The sequence below is a fragment of the Galendromus occidentalis genome, unplaced genomic scaffold, assembly GCF_000255335.2.
Source record: "Galendromus occidentalis unplaced genomic scaffold, Mocc_1.1 scf7180000076381, whole genome shotgun sequence".
NCBI lineage: Eukaryota > Metazoa > Arthropoda > Arachnida > Mesostigmata > Phytoseiidae > Galendromus > Galendromus occidentalis.
The window spans coordinates 1,568,388-1,581,321 of NW_003804370.1; the positions used below are offsets into that span (position 1 = coordinate 1,568,388).

At 49.5% G+C, this 12,934-nt stretch overlaps 2 pseudogenes; both read left to right on the forward strand.

The window, feature by feature from the left end:
- Positions 1-1,651: 1,651 nt before the first annotated feature.
- LOC114828576 (zinc finger MYM-type protein 1-like) lies at positions 1,652-2,858 on the forward strand (annotated as a pseudogene).
- Positions 2,859-8,102: 5,244 nt separating this feature from the next.
- On the forward strand, positions 8,103-12,609 carry LOC114828577 (uncharacterized; annotated as a pseudogene).
- The last annotated feature ends 325 nt before the right edge of the window (positions 12,610-12,934 follow it).

Genomic DNA, 12,934 nt, shown 5'->3' on the forward strand with positions numbered 1-12,934 from the left:
TCCGAACAAATTCTCAGATGCTGGCTCGAATACTCTTTCATCGCCGGAAAGCAACATCTCTCGCGGGCAAGCTCCAAGGTCTTTCCTAGTCCGAAACGCCATGCCTTCTTTTGTACGAGGACGTTCACATATTTTCTCATGCTCACCGGAACAACGAAAAGTGGCTTGATCTCATCCTTGCGCAACCATTCCTTGTAGAGAGTGCCCGATTTCAGGATGAAGCCATCCCACTTCATTGATCCTTCGTTTCTTCAACTTCTCATCCTGCTTTTGGACCATCATCATTGAATCCTCGATGGTCTTTAATTAGAGAACACTTCGCACTACGTTCTCAATTCTCGCCTCGCCCATCTTCACATTCGGCAGCAGCGCCTCCTCGAAGTGATCCCTCCAATGCCCGAACCGCAACACAACCGCTGATAACTTGAAACTTCTCGTCGTTCAGGTAGTGTCGAGATCTCTCGCATATCCACACCACGGCCAATTACTCCAATTTCGTGGACTGGTATCGCCTCTCCGAAGCCGGAAAGCGTCGACTTATCGCATAAATCACTTTCCATCACTCGCACTGCTCCGAGGTCAACCCCCGAAGCTTCGGTGTGAAGCTGAATGGGTCACTCTGATGTGAACTTCGAAAGAATTGGCCTTTCTACTAAAAGTCGATCTCTCAACTCCACGAATGCTCATTCACATTCTAGTGTCCATTCGGGGGCTGTGCCTTTCTTGAGAAGCGAAGTCAAGGGACGCGAATTCATTTGTGTATCTTTGAAAAAATCCCACCAACCGCAGGGACTTCGCGGATAATCTTCAATGGCCTTCAGGTTCGCATTACCGGGCTGGACTCCATCCTACGAGATGGTGAAATCCAGTAACTGATTTCACAAAGAATCGACACTTCGACAAGCGAGTATGCGCTGAATATCCAAGCGATTTGGTCTATGTGCTCATGGCATCGATCCGCCGCGTAGACCATGCATATCATCGATGAATGGCATCATGACTCCCTCGTCGCAGAGGCGGATCCAGGGGGGGGAACGGTCGGGCGATGCTCCCCTCGAGACATTTCACCCGGGCGAACGTCTTGAGCGTAGAGCGTGGAGAAATTTTCCCTTGAGAGTGATTGGCGAGGGAGAAAAAGGAATCGTCGGCTGCGGGATGCGCCAGAAGCTTTTGAATCCGAAGCAGGCGATTTTGTGCAAGCTGTCACATTCGAATATACATATGTATGTAAATAGCGTTGTTGGATGAGGTGGAAGTCGAATCGACGTGGAAGTTCCGCGATCCTTGTCCGCGAGATCCGGCTCGAACCATGACTGGAAAACGACCACAGACGAAACTCCTCGGATTCTTCAAGAAGAAGGCTAGGAATGAAAGCAATGATGCTATTCCGAATCGCAGCGAGAGCCCCGTCGGAGAGATAGTGCACGAGAGTTCTCAGATGAACGGAGAGATTCCATGAGTGTCCGAAGGTACTTCAAGCTCGATAGAGGAAGTTTCAAGCTCGACTGAGGAAGTTCCGAGCTCGTCTGAAGCAAATCCGAGCGTGTCTTCCGTCGAAGCTGACGAAAAGCTATAACGACTTCTCACCAATCATTGGAAACCACCGATTAATTACCGGTTTCCCCATTCACCTCATCGAAAGGCCGTAAAGATGGAGAAGCGCTACCTGAAGGACTCGCATCTACAGGAGTATCCCTGGGTTGTCTTCTCGGTGAGAGATCAAGGGCTCTATTGTTTGTACTGCCCGTATTTCGCCCTTGGAGTCAGTGGCAATGACAAAACGATTAGGCTGGAAAAGTTCGTGAGGAAACCGCTCACGAATTTTGCAAAGCTTCTTGGCAAGGATGGCGACCTCCGCATACACTTCGTACTATCATGTCGCTGCGGTCGAGAAGGCCAAGCTATTTATCAAGACGCAGGAGATCAAAGTGGTTCGCGTAGATAATATGCTGAATTCTAATCGACGTCGATAAGTGGCGGAGAACAGAGCTCGACTCTCGAGAAACGTGAGAGCAATTCTCTTTCTTGGCAAATAGAACATTCCATTCCGAGGACATCGAGACGATGGTAGGATCGCCTGTCCTGATAGTTCCGGAGCCACAGGAGCTCTGAATGATGGAGACTTCCGGCAGCTGCTCTTATTGATGGCCGAGAGCGGGGACGAAGCTTTGAAGAGACATTTGTCGAGATCTTTCTCCATTGCCATGTATACTAGCAGGACTATCCAGAATGGAATCATCGAATGCATTGGTGAAGAGCATCAGAAACTGATCCTGCAGAAAACAGTTACCTGCGGACCATACAGCATCATGTTCGAAGAAACAACAGACGCATCACATTTCAACATATTGAGTCTGCTTGTTCGATACATCGATAATAGCGGAGACGCTCCAGCTATACGCGAGGACTTTCTGGATTTTGTAGACACCCACCAAGCGATTGTGAACGAAAACCTCGCAACGGGAGCTTCACTCGGCGTGGAGAAGCGCCTCATTGGTCAGCGACTCGGCTCTTTGGTCATCAGCAAAATGGAAAAATTCAGCCTGGATCCTCGCTTCTGTGTCGGTATTGGCACCGACGGATGCTCGGTCATGGTTTCAGACTCAAGAGGAGCGGCGCGAACCATCCAACAGCGGGCTCTTCTGGCCGAGCGATGCCATTGTTTCAATCATGACCTTGATCTCTCAGAGACCCGATCACTGGAGACACAAGAGGCCCGGAACACTATGAATGTCATCCAAGAAGTGATCTCGTTCTTCAGTAAATCCGCCAAACGGAATGAGGTTTTGCGCCGCCTTACCGGCGGACAACTAAAAAAAGTGTGCACGACCCGATGGGTCGAGAATTTTTTTTTTTGACGCATTGGAGGAGATCCAACTCTGGGAGACGCTGGTTCCTCGACCAAAGCTGGTTTACTCCTTTCCGCGATGGGGAAATTCGAGCTAATTGTCACGTTGCATGTCTTGAAAAACCTCTTTTCCAGTACGGCCCCCCTTGCTGCAGTTTTGCAAAGCAAGAAGCTCGACATCCGAGTTGCGGATGAGATGATGCGAGACACCATAGCGGTCCTGAAGGAGAGACGTGAGAACGCAGCTTCGCATTTGGCCGAGATATTGGCCGTTTCGACTCCGTTGGCCACGCCAATCGACGTCCCACCCAGTATGCCCCGGAGAGCTAACAGACAGACGCATCGTCCCAATCACGACTCCGCTTCTGTAGGGGAGTTCTTCAGGGTTTCCGTGTTCATACCGCTATTGGACGAGGTAATTCCGGAGGAGCGCTTCAAGCTAGACGAGTCTCGAGCCAAAGGGAAGTTGACCAAATTAATCCCAAAGGTCATTGTCAGTCTGCGGGATTCTGAAGTCAGCGAAGTGGCCGATGCGCTCCATTCGAAGTACAGCTCATTGATTGGCGGGGAGGGGAGAACTGATCTCTTCAACCAAGTTCTACTTTGGCAGAAGAAGTGGGATCATTCTGACGACCGACCGTCTGAAGTGCTGAGCGCTCTGGATTCGGCCGACGAAGACATATATCCCGCTGTGCATTTCTTGCTCAGAATACTCGCTGCATTGCCCGTCAGCAATGCCTTCGCGGAACGATCGTTCTCGGCTGACAATGAGAGACGCTGAAAGACGGAGGAGTACAGGATGACAGGACTAGCGTTGATGAACATCCATCGGGACACCGAACTTGACATAGAATCGAAACTCTAGACCGCCCCTGCCTCGTCGAGATGCCCTCAGCATATTCTGTACAATCTCTTTCGGCGCACCCCTCTCTGTTGCTGACAATCGTGAAGGTTTCGATTAAATTAGTCCATTACCTGGCGGCCCTTCAATGATACACTCTGCCAACTCAATGCGACCCAGCTCATCCATAGATATTGATATCACTTCCGGAAACCGATTGAGAACTTCGAGCAATCTCTCTCGCATTCGCTGAGGAATCCTCTGCGATTGTAATTTCCTCTCCCGTGAGTTTCCGTCGGATCCCAATCTGATTGATCTGCTTGGTGACTTCTCCATGCCTTTATTTCTCCAAGGAGAGAATGTCCGCTGAGTCCACGATGCTTACCCGCGCGAAGATCGATCCTTTGCTGTAGCTCTTGTCGATTCCTTTCACCGAAAGTGACCCTTTGCTTTCAGCAAGATCGAGTGACTTCCCGTCTCTTCAATCAGGGCTGTTATGAGGCGAACGGTCTTTCCTGGTACTGTTATATCCTCCTTGAGATTACCCGCAAGGTACCTTCCTACCTTTGACGGTTCCTCCCTTCCGACCGTATCTCTTATATTCTCCCCAGATCGTCCGGTCGCCTTGATCCACGATGAGCCACTCCAAAGCACAGTCACCAACCCTCGATCGAGGAGATCTCTACCGATGAGCATATCTTGCCCACGCAACGCGCCCTCCGGAAGTACTGTCAGCGTAAGATCTATGAGCTCAAGACCATCAGCCTTCATCTTAACTAGACTCTGACCTGGCGGGACACACGATCCGCCTGCGACTCTATTGACTAACTTCACAGGGCTCGGTGATAATTGCGATTCCAGCTGATGAGCCACCCTCTCTCGGTGACCGTCTGTAACACAATCGAATCGTGCTTGTCCATGGAATTCCGTTGATGACAACATCCTTAGCCTCCGAGGGGGTCCACGCTGCCCTTCCCCCTGCATCCACATGGGACACCTGCTTGATTTCGACGCGATATGACTCGTCTGATTGCATTTCGAGCAAACGATATCCGATCTGTCGTCGGCTGTAGCATCCCTTAGAAGTTTCGATGACGTAGCGACAATCTCCGGCACCATTTCCTGGGCACTCCCATCTGTATAGGCGATGTCCTCCGACTTTTCGCTTTCCTAACTGACGGAAACTCGAGTCCTGCACACACGATTCCCAGTTGAGAGTCTGTCATCCGACTTGCAATTTTTCGCCTCGTGTTCTCCCACGTTGTGACACACGAGACTTCTCTGCTGCCATTTGGTAGGCTGCCCGCCGTCACCTCCGTTCGAGTCTCGCTCCTGAAGCGCATGAAAGTCATAACGTCATTTTTGTCTCAGATAAGTGCCGATACACCGAGGTGTTCCCGTCTGCGGGCCTCATTCACTAGAAACGAGTCTTTGAGGACAATCCGCGCAACAATTAATCCACTAGACTCTAGAGCATCCAGTTTAAGTTCCGATTGCAATGCCCAGTATTCCACACGTCGGGCATAGGTCTCGAGGCGCTTCGACCATTGTTGCTTGCATCGAAAGAATTGATCCATCAGCGCTGTCAGCTTTTACCTCGGAACGTACTTTTCGCAGAATTCAACCTGCCATTCCTCGAACGTCTCGAACTTTGCTCCATGGTGCTTGTGCCAAATTTTCGCTGATCCTCCCATTTTGTAGTTTCGTAGCTTCGTCTGTAATCTGCCGACCATTTTCCCACTACCTTCGCTAACTGGAATTGGGTGATCAATGCCTTCGCTTCGTGGCCTGACTCACCCTAGAAGCGGTCTACCGAGCTCGACGTATCCACTTGTCTCTCGACGTAACTGACCTGAGACATTCCCTCTTCGCTTTCAGTCCTCGCGTCGTCCATCGAGCTCCTTCTGATCGCATCGGCGATACCTCCGGCCATTTTCATCATAATTTCTGGGCCCATCTTGGCACTGGATCTGCAAGGTTCTAGCTAGGACTCCGGAGACCCGCGTGCAGCTCACTTTCCGATTCACTTCGTTGCGCTCACACACCCCGCGATCCACATATATCCGAGATACCCCACTTCTAATTTGTGGGAGTCCGGTTCGGCTTACTCTCGGAATATGGATAACACGGATATGCGTGACGAGTCGAATATATTCAACAGTTATGCTTCCAAATACAGACTCGCTTTCGCTCCAGTCACACCCGCTCGGAAGAGCAGAATACTGTCCCGAGATGGACAATAATTGAGTCATTGTTAGTTTTCGGAATGCCTGATTTTATTTTTCCGTAAAAATAAGATATCATCTCCCTATCTATGGGCCTCTCGGGAAGAATTCCGCGGTAAAGACCAAAACTGAGGAGAAACTCTCACTGTCTGAGTTTCTCTGCGCATCAAGTTGAAGCTCGATCATTTTGGAATCTTCGTTTCCTGATAGTTAGACAGATAGCCCATCTGTCTAACAGAGACTCAGGCCCATTGTCAGTTCTGGGGAAGCCAGGGGACCGTGGCATCCTGAATCCTGACGCTCAGACTGTTAACCCGTAGCTCTGTGGCTCCGCTCTGAGGATTTTTTTGGCGGAGGGAGAGCGGAATTTTTGCGAATTGATGGTCTTTTTCCGGATTAGAGCATGTACATCCGACGCTGTGTCTAGTCCGGAAATCCTCTCGAACTCCTCGACGTTCCTCGGGAGTCAATGTTCACAGCGGAGAGCTGTCAGCCGGCCAAGAGACGCTAGACGCTGGAGAGCGTGGCGGAGCTACCCGCCGCTCTCCGCTGTGCTTGCAGACGAGGGGGTTCTGGGGTTCTTCGCTAGCCAGAGATGCATCCGCAAACGGCGAACCACTGGGACGGGAATCGTGGGATGGATGACCTCGGACCGCCGGGCCTCCTGCCTAGAAAGACTCAGAGACACGAGGAGGGGACGGACAAGCCGGAACCAGGGAGATCGGGCGGAGAAGCTCGGATTGATGCCTCACGAAGTAAGAAGCTGAATACCTGCTCCACGGATAAACTGGAGAGAGCAGTAGGCAAGCCTCCGTGCTCGAAAAAGCACTAAGGAAGCATGCGAAGCTTCCCGAGGAAGGAGCAGATGACCCTGTAGAAACACCGAAATCGGGGAAGACGCCAGCGATCCCGAATAGGCTGGCAAGTTACCCAGGGACTTGCATCGGCGCCTCGTCTCCTGAATTGCGACGTCCCGCAGGGTTCAGTTCTTGGTCCACTAATCTTCGTTCTCAATGTCAATGCTCTCCTGCTTGAATCCAACCGCCTCTCCCCCTCTCTCGGAATTGTCTCATTCGCGAATGACACCCAGATCTGTTGCGTTCCGTCTCAGACGCGGCTGTCTCAACGATGATATAACCACCTTCCACTACTTTTTCTCCGGAATCCTCTCCGTATTCTGCTCTCTTGAACTCAGTCATCTATCTATCTTCTATCTTCTATACTAATAAGGCGCGTCCCCCTCCTCTTTGAACGCGGTTGGATTCGTTCATACGCGAAAGATCCAGATGAAACTTCACCAATACATCCGTTGCTCCCCGCCGCATGTTTTAGGACTGGTCCCGAACCAACGCACTGTCTCGATAACTACTTTACGTACGTGATTGTAGCTCTCAACAATGAAGTTTCCCCCGAACTACAATATGTAGTAGCTTCTTCGAAATACAAATTTGGCTCACTCATTTTTCGCGCACTCTTCGGATCTACCCGTACTCTAGGTCTAGGTTCTTTTGACAACGAAAACCCTTCGTTTTTCTGCAAGGAGGCTTAAGAAGTCACTAATGCCGCTCAGAAAACGGTCTTCGTTAGGACGTTTGACTCCGTCAGGAGCGAGGACTCGCTCACGGAGACAACTGGCAACTACGGAAGGACCCCCTGCTGAAAACAACCGGAAACGTCCAGTTCCAACTTCTGGAGAGTCTGACACTGAAGGAGTTAGGACTCGCCGACAACGACAGTTGGCAGGAGCCGTGTTCAATCCACGCGATTCCCGAGAGCTTACTCCTTCAACTTCGACTACGGAAGTTCTGCACGTTCCCTATGAGAGTCGAGTTCCCGAATCAACTTCGGGAGAGTCTCTTACCACGGATGATAATCGTGATGGTGAATCAGTTGTCTATCAGAGCCGACGTCCCTCAAGGAATCTCACTTCCGCGGCTTTCCATTATGATCACTCCGAAGAATATTCTCAGCATCCGAAAATCCTCATTGGTTCCTTGGGGAATGTATGTCGATTTTGTGGAGCGAAAAATTTCCGAAGGAGCCTCCTGGGATGTGCTGTAAAAACGGATCGGTACATCTCCCTCGGTTGGAACCTCCTCCGGACGAACTCCAAGGGCTTATGTCGGGAGCGTCCCCAGAAAGTAAGCATTTTCTCGCCAATATTCGGCGATACAACTCCTGCTTCCAAATGACATCCTTCGGAACCACGTCTCCTATGCCTGAGACATTTATCCCGACAACGTTCAAAATCCGGGGTCAAGTTTATCACCGAATCGGTTCCCTTCTGCCGACATTGGATACCAGTCCAAAATTTCTCCAGATATATTTCATGGGAGGTGAAGATTCTCAACTCAAGGAGCGTTGTTCGCTCATATCAAAAGTTCGGCAGGACGTTGTGGCCATGCTCCAGCGATGTTTTGATCGACACAATATTTTAATCAAAGCTTTCAAGACCGCACTGGAGAGCATGCCAACCGATAAGTTCAAAGTCATCATCAGAGCTGATAAGCGACCCCTTGGTGAGCATGAGAGGCGGTTCAATGCGCCTCTGATCGATGAGGTGGCCGTGGTGATGTCTGCCGAGGCTGGGGATTCGCGAGACATTTTGCTGACCAAACGTGGTGATAAGCTTCAACGAATCGCAGAAACACATCGGTCGTATGACGCCCTCCAGTATCCCGTTCTCTTTCCACGAGGCGAGGATGGTTATCATTTCGACGTACGGCTCATAGATCCTATCAGCCGTGAACCGCGGGAGCCCAAAGCGAAAGTGTCTTCCATGGCATTCTATGCGTATAGAATACAGGTTCGAGATGATCAAGAAAATCATTTGCTCAAATGCCGTCAGCTGCTCAACCAATTCGTGGTGGATTCTTACGCCAAAATAGAAGGAGAGCGTTTGCGGTTCCTGAGACTTAACCAGAGCAAATTACGGTCGGAAAACTATATTCACTTGAAAGATGCCCTGGCGACGAATGGCGATATCCACAATGTTGGTCAGCCCTGTATACTGCCATCAACTTTCATAGGCAGTCCACGATCGATGCATGAATACTCACAAGATGCCATGACCTACGTTCGGAATTACGGTACGCCGGATTTGTTCATCACATTTACGTGCAACCCAGCATGGGAGGAAATTCGACTCTTACTCACAGAGGGTCAAAAACCCCAGTGACCGACACGATATCGTAGCGAGAGTTTTCCGACAGAAACAACTGAAACTACTCACTGCAATCAAAGACTGCTGTATTTTCGGAGAAGTCAGATGCTGGATGTATACCATCGAATACCAGAAACGGGGTTTACCGCATTCTCATAACTTGATTTGGCTCAAAGACAGCATATCACCGTCACGCATTGATCAAGTGATTCGGGCGGAGATTCCGGACAAAAACAACAGATCCAGACCTACATCAAGTCGTGATCAGTCAAATGATTCACGGGCCCTGCGGGCCGTGCAATCCTTTCTCTCCCTGTATGGATCGAGAGAAAAAAATATGCACGAAGAAATATCCGCGAGCATTAAGCAAAGAGACACACACAGGACATGACGGATACCCCAAATATCGCCGAAGATCACCGGCCGACGGCGGTTTTACCGTCACGCTGAAGCGGACCTCGGGAGATATCAAGGTCGACAATTCCTGGATTGTACCTTACTGTCCACTCCTGTCGAAGATGTTCAAAGCCCACATCAATGTAGAATACTGCAATTCCATCAAGTCCATCAAGTACATCTGCAAGTATATTACGAAAGGGACGGATTTAGCCATGTTCGGACTCTCGAATATCGATCGTAATGACGAAATAGCGCAATATCAACTCGGGAGGTACATTTGCTCCAATGAAGCTATCTGGCGGATTTTGAGCTTCCCGATCCATGAGCGGTACCCAACCGTGGTGCACCTCAGTGTCCATTTGGAAAACGGACAAAGGGTTTACTACACGGAAGAAATATTCATGAACGCATCCAAGAAGCTCCGAAAACCACATTGACGGCATTTTTTGCTCTCTGTGCCCAGGATGATTTCGCTCGACAACTCCTATATGTTGAAGTACCCAAATATTACACGTTCTGCACCCAGAAAAAGATTTTCCAGAGACGGAAAAGAGGTACCCGACTGCCCGGCCAGGCTGTTCTTGCTTCTGACGCTCTAGGGCGCGTATATACCGTGCACCCTAACAACGCGGAATGCTTCTATCTTCGTATGTTGCTCCACAACATTCGAGGGCCCACTTCATTCCAAGCCTTGAAAACGGTGGATGGAACTCTGTTTGACACGTATCGTCAAACCTGCCATCATTTGGGATTATTAGAAGATGATCGACAATGGGAGCGAACGATGAATGAGGCACAACCAACGACGTTCCCAAGCCAGATGAGAAATTTGTTCGCCATAATTCTCACATGTTGTAATCCTTCCGACCCCCCTGGCTTATGGGAAAAGTTCAAAGATCCAATGACCGAAGATATATTATTCCAAGTGAGGAGGCAAACGACGCTTCCAGATTTAAGTTTTTCTCCTGAGATGTATAACCGCGCGCTGATACTTCTGGAAGATTTATGTTTGTTAATGACAAACAAGACTCTCGACAAGTTGGGCCTCCGATCTCCCCAGAGAGATTCTAATGGCTTCCTGGATGCAGAGTTTCTGCGAGAAACAAGTTACGATATCGATGCGCTCGAAAACCATGTCGAAAGCACTAAACCATTGATGAATAGAGATCAGAGAAACGCCTACGACCTCATCATGAGCAAGCTACAAACCAATCAGCCAGGAATTATATTCCTCGATGCGCCCGGGGGAACTGGAAAAACATTCCTCACTAACCTGCTCTTGGCTGAGATTCGGAGCAAAGGATGCTTGGCATTAGCAATGGCTTCATCAGGAATCGCCGCGACATTACTACATGGAGGTCGAACCGCTCATGCCACACTGAAGCTTCCCTTGGATATAGATAAACGAGATGCGCCCGTATGCAACATCAGCAAACGGAGCGCCATGGCGAAAGTTCTGCAGTCGTGTAAACTAATTGTTTGGGACGAATGCACGATGGCCCACAAAAATCACTTGAAGCGCTCCACAGAACCTTACAAGACATCAGAAGTAATCATTCACTCATGGGAGGACTGCTATTACTCCTTTGCGGCGATTTTCGACAAACTCTGCCAGTGATCCCGAGAGCGACCCCCGCTGACGAAATCAATGCCTGTCTCAGATCATCCGTTCTCTGGCGCAACGTTGAGATCGTTTCTTTGTCGCAAAACATGAGAATCACTTCGAACGAATCAGTCGCTGAAGGATTCGCTGCGAAACTACTACAAATAGGCGACGGAACATGGCCACTTGATGCCAATGGATACATAAAGCTCAACTCCGACGTCTGTCAATTGGTCGACACATTGCCTGATCTCATCCGAGGAGTTTATCCCGAGCTTGCTACGAACTACATCGATCGCGATTGGTTACGCCAAAGGACAATATTGGCTCCGAAAAATGATGACGTCCAGGAGATCAACTCGAGTCTTCTGGCTCAGATTCCTGGGGAGTTCTTCGAATACAAATCCATCGACTGTACCCTCGAGATTGATGATGCTGTGCACTATCCAACTGAATTCTTGAATTCACAAACGCCGCCAGGTTTTCCGCCCCACCTATTGCGTTTAAAGATTGGTTGTCCTATCATGCTGCTTCGAAACCTCCAACCACCGAATTTGTGTAATGGAACACGGCTTTGCGTGACAGCTCTTCACAATCACTCAATCAGAGCAGAGATCTTGACCGGTATCGGAAGAGGGCAGATCGTTCTAATTCCTCGAATACCGATGATACCTTCAGACTCACCATATCAATTCAAGCGACTTCAGATACCGGTACGCGCCGCATTTGCTATGACGATAAACAAATCTCAGGGTCAATCCATTCAATATTGTGGAGTAAGCTTGCAATCCCAATGTTTCTCGCATGGTCAACTATACGTTGCGTTTTCGAGGGTCGGATCTCCGGACAATCTTTTTGTTCTCGCTCCGGGCGCTGAAACCCGAAATATTGTTTATCCAGAAGTATTGTCTTCTCTCAATAAATGAGAGTGACGTGAATATCAATGATGCCGACTCTGACACATCATTCCCCCCTTGACAACTCTGTGCGAATCCACGCGACCACAAAAATGTCATTTTTAGAATATTTCCTCTCTTATTCGACTCAGGATAGAAAATTCTGAAGGACACGTCATCCGTCTCCCCTCATGTCCAGCCCCGAAGCCGGTATATATAGGAGTGATATTCTGTCTTCAATCGCTTTAGATCAAGAACGACGAGATCGGATTCCATTTTGTGTCGACCGCTTTCAATCACTGAGTAATAGTGAAGCTTCTCTGAGCCATGGATGCTCTCATCGAAAAAGACCAAGATGAAGAAATGATCAAGCCCTCCACGGCACAAGACGACGGTCATGAGAAGGTTCAAGGGGCCAATGGTGCCGGCGACATTGAAGATCGTAGCTCTCCTCCATCCACACAAGAAAACTTGATTCCCTCGCATCGAACCCACCAGTCGGCTCCTCTGTTCGTACGCAAGAGGCAACCCCCAAAGCATGTTACCTCGCGACCGTATGGCCAACCTATCATCATCTACCTCTGGAGTCCCTCAAACCGAGTATGGTCAACTTCTGAGAAGCAAGACGCGATGAACTGCCATGCCAACATACTGTCAATCACCTCAACTCGCGTCCTCGTGGTACCCTTCAGGAATCAGGCGCGAACGAGACTGGTCAAGTTGCACGACGAACCATGTGACGATCCTGAACCCATCCAGAAGCGTTTGACTATCTTGATCATCAGCCAGACAGTTAAACGACGCCGAACTATAAGTTTGACCAACTTCGACCGGCATCTACGACAACAGATAGGTAACTGCGGAAAGTGCTACATTTGTACTTCTCCCCAAGACCTGGGAGCATTGGAGACGGAATATGTTTTTTCCAAAAAGCTCATGGACTTTGAGCTTGACGTCGC